General features: G+C 41.0%; 1 pseudogene; it reads left to right on the plus strand.

The window, feature by feature from the left end:
• Positions 1-981: 981 nt before the first annotated feature.
• LOC148518177 (uncharacterized) lies at positions 982-2732 on the plus strand (annotated as a pseudogene).
• The last annotated feature ends 1937 nt before the right edge of the window (positions 2733-4669 follow it).

Below are 4669 nucleotides of genomic sequence, written 5' to 3' on the forward strand. Positions count from 1 at the left end.
GTTTCTTATGGATGCCGGTAACTGGTCCAGTGCGCGTGCGTATGTATAACTGTACCTTGGGTCTGTATCATTTCTTTGCGCTAATTTGTCTTTGGTTCAGAGCATGTAACCTACTGTTTTTATGTTGAATAATATACTTTGTGCTTTGGAAACACATTTTCAAGGTCTGAAGGCTTTTATTTTACTGTATGACTGCGTACGCAAATAGCGTCAATTTTAGAAGGTATAGGAAGGATTGTACCAGAGGTTTAATACTGGTATAACAAAAGCTTGGAGAGAGATAATATTGTGAGAAATAAAGTACTAACCAATCAGCTCCTGTCATTTTTCAAACTCAGCCTGTAAAATGGAAGTTATACCCCTTTCAGACATGCTGAGATTACCAGGTTTTTGGCCTGCCTCGTCCAAAATTCCTGGGTCTCGTGTATGTCTGAAAGGCACCAACCCGGGAGTACGTTCTCAGGTTGCCGTCCCTGCAATTGAGCAGGGTAGTTCCCGGGATTTAAGTCCCAGTAAGACAACCCTGCTACAGTCTGAATGGTGCAACCCGGGATTTTATTCTCAGGCTGCACCTAGCAGCTTTTTATTGGCTGGCTAGGGCTGCCTGCTGCATGCTGATGACATCATCAGCAGCAGCCAGAGAGGGTGAGAGATGCCGCACATGATGCAGACACGTAATTGTAAAAGGCCAGTACATTTGATCACAAGAGAGGAGAGTGGAGATGAGTGGCAGTGACAGAGGGCAGAGTAGAAGAGTGCCAGTGTTTATTTCAGATCATGTCTCATTGGAAGGAGGAGGAGGTCCCGGAGCTATTACATGTGAGGGGAGAGGAGGAAATAAAAGCTCCAATTACAGGCAGTTAGGGATGCCATGATATATGGCAACATTGCAAATATCCTATCCAGCAGGGGTATTGTGAAAACACAACAGCAAGTTCTTAATAAACTAAAGTCCCTGAAGAAACAATATACAAAAGGTCCATGACCACAATCACAATCGCAGTGGCATGGGAAGGATGGAGTGGCCCTTATATGATTTGTGCAGTTCCATTTTTGGGCATACAGCACTACGCAACTCCATTGCCCTATCTTCATCAAGTGATGCTGGCACACTGTCTGCAACACCAACACGCACACCTTCATCAACTCCTGAGAACAGCCTGCAGAGCCCGGGCATAATCACAGGTCCTATTTGATGATGATCCTGATGGCGAGTCATCTACCACTGTCATCGAACCAAGCACCACCACAGATGTGACAGAACCGTCGCAGAGCAAGGGGTCAGAGTCCCAGCCACAGGGAGACAAGCCCACCCTACGCAGTAACAGTAAGTTCACCTTGATTACCTCTATGGGTCATATTCAATTAGAGGCAAAAAGTCTGAGGTTGGACTTTTTGCCATCATCGCCATTTTTCCTGGGGATATAGTATCGGGTGCGTGCCCGCGTATCTCCGTATTTAATTAGGATTCTGCAAAAATGGGACCCGGAGGAAAGGTAAGTAGTGAAAAGTCCTGTCACTTTTTGGGGATATCAGCCTGTCACCCCCCAAAAGATGGTCTGACATGGGGGGTCACTATGGGTACCCTTGTATTGGCCTGCTTATTCAAAGATGCTTTTATGCGTCTTTGAATAAGCGGTGAAGAATAGCATTTAGAAACTTTTTTAAAAAAAACAACTAGCCCCATCAAATTTGGGGTACATGAAAATGGGTGCAAGCATATTTTGAAGTCCCTAAAGTGAACTTTAAATACTCTTCAAAAATCCACCAACTGCATTCTAGAAAACACCTGCCGCATACTTGGGGACCCACCCTGAGACAATTTTGCTAGTTTTTAAGTTTGTCCCCCAACTTTTTTTTTTGCACCCAAAACGAAATCACTTTTTTTGGGGTGTCCTATGCTAATTTTTATTTTTTTGACACAGATAACTTTTAGGGGGCATTCCAAGGGCTACAGGGTACTTTTTTAAAGCCTGCACCCCAAAACCCCAATTCTGCACTTTTTTTTGCCACCTATTCTATGGTGAAAACTTAACCCCATTTTTGTACAAAGGCTTTTCACACCTGTGAAAAATCTTTGAAATTGAATATGGGGATAAGTGAAAATGGCGAAAATGACGTCGCCGATAACAGACTTTTCACCTCTAATTGAATATGGCCCTATGTATTGCAGCATTAATCTATATGATTTGCAATTTATAGTAATGAATTAATAGAACTTTGTTCCATATTAAACAAGAGACATCTTGTTAGGTGCAGGGTGCTAGAATGAAACTGTATCTGTTGCAGCGTTCAACTTGTGCTAGAGGACGGTCCCCATATGCACGGAGGCGTTGATAGTGCTGTTGTTTTTATTGTAGCGTTTACAATCTTGTGTTGCAATCAGTATTTTAAGCTTTGTGATTCTTAATGTTTTCTTTCTTTTGTTTTCAGTTTTCACAGTTCCAACACGGAAGAAGAAGACCAATATAGAAGTTGCTACAAAAGCCTTGACTAATATCCTGTGTGAAAAACTACGAGAGCTGGATTTGGAATGACAAGCTCAAGAGGATTCCAGACTGCAGCAATTCATGGACAATGAGAGAGCAATCTGCTCCACACAAACACAGGTGCCAACCATTTCGCCCAAAAAGCACACGATCCAAACTCATTTGGGCCTAGATCCCAGTATGCGCAACAAGCTCAGTCTTCTACCTCATTTGGGCCTACAACAAGTTGCACAACAAGTTTAGTCTCTCACATCATTTATGTCTACATCCCAGTATGCACAGCAAGCTCAGTCTCCCACCTAATTTAGGCCTAAATCCCAGTATGCACAATAATTAAAGTCTCCCACCTCGTTTTGGCCTACATCCCAGTTTGCACAACAATCAAAGTCTCCCACCTTGTTTGGGCTTACATCCCAGTATACGCAACAATCAAAGTCTCCCACCTCTTTGGGCCTATATCCAAGTATGCGCAACAATTAAAGTCTCCCACCTCATTTGGGTCATCAACCCAATATGCGCAACAATCAAAGTCTCCCACTTCAGTTGGGCCTACATCCCAGTATGCTCAACAAGCAAAGTCTCCCACCTAGTTTAGGCCTACATCCCAGTATGCGCAACAATCAAAGTCTCCTACCTCGTTTGGGCCTACATCCCAGTATGCACAACAATCAAAGTCTCCTACCTCATTTGGGCCTACATCCCAGCATGCGCAAAAACTAGAGACTCCATCTACAATTTCAGAGAGTATATTTAATAATGTAAACAAAGGCAACTATTTGTAGATTCATTGTCTACTAGTACTAGTTCCCAAGAACTTACTCCTACCAATAGTCCAGAGTTTACAGTATACAGAAATATTTAAGTGTAGTATGCACGGAAATCTTGTGATGTTTACTATACACACAACGTATGTTACAAATGGTTATTTTTTATTAATAGGTTTTAAATATAATATACACAGGTTTTGGTGTGTTATTTGGTGAAGTAACTGCTCCTAATATAAGCAAGGTATATCAAAGTCTATACCTAAATATGGAGAGTATTGTGCACAGAAGTATATTCGCACTTAACTTCTGTATTTTTATGGGGTGTCTAATGCCTCAATTGTTAAATAATAATAAAAAGTATTTTGTGTTAAAGTTTTCTGCTCATAATTTGAGCTACTTATATCAAAATCCATACATAACTATGGAGAACATTGTGCTCAGAAGTAAATGCTCACTTAACTTTTGTATTTTTATGGGGTGTCTAATGCCACATTAGTTAAATAATAAAGAGTATTTTGTGTTAAATGTATACGCTCATAATAAATTATGAGCTACTGGATCAAAGGCCATCCCAAAATGTGGTGACAATTTTGCACAGAAATATAAATGCATTATTTTGAACTATTGCTTGTGTTGTATTTTGTGTGTCATTCTTCCCACTGGAATAAATATGGAAGTAAGGCTTTCACACATGTTTTTGAATATAAAAAAAGGAGTTTATTAAAATAAAACTTTATTTTGAATCAACAAGTGTCTTGCCATTAATATTTGTGACTTGCAGCATTGAATTGATATTTATGCAGAACAGCAAATCCACCAGACAAAACAAGCTCTCCATGCTACACAGGTGCTTGTCAGCCATGAATACAGCAATGCATTATGGGATCCCCACTTAGTCCCTTTATAGCAAGCCCCCACTTTTTCATTACCTCATTATTGTGTGCCAGCAAAGCGTCCACTATAAAATGACAAAACTGTGTAAAATAATGAAAAACCCTGCTTATGTCTGAAAGGGCTTGACCAAGGAATCTCCAGGGTCTCAGGTATAGTGTGAAAGGGGGTCTCGACCAAAACCCAGGATTTTGCAGAGGAGAAAAACCCGGGTCTGAACAGGGTAATTCCCGGGTCGTATCTCTGAAAGTGGTATTAGCAGTTCATTGGTTTATCTCTCACAATTTTATCTCTCTCCAGTCTTTGATAAATACCCCCCCATAGCCTGGACATTGGTGGTAAAAAAAATGTTTCTGAAAAATTATTTAATTTCTCCCCAGTAGCACCAGGGTACATGAGTACCAGCACTGACCTATGGCATGTGGAAATTAAGGAATGGAGTAAAGTTGCTGCTTTATGAGCAAAAGTGGTTCCTCAAAAGGAAGGAGCAGGGTTGCGTGAGCAAACCCCATCTGAGGATTT

This window comes from Taudactylus pleione, unplaced genomic scaffold (assembly GCF_031769625.1).
Source record: "Taudactylus pleione unplaced genomic scaffold, aTauple2 ptg000201l, whole genome shotgun sequence".
Taxonomy (NCBI): Eukaryota; Metazoa; Chordata; class Amphibia; order Anura; family Myobatrachidae; genus Taudactylus; species Taudactylus pleione.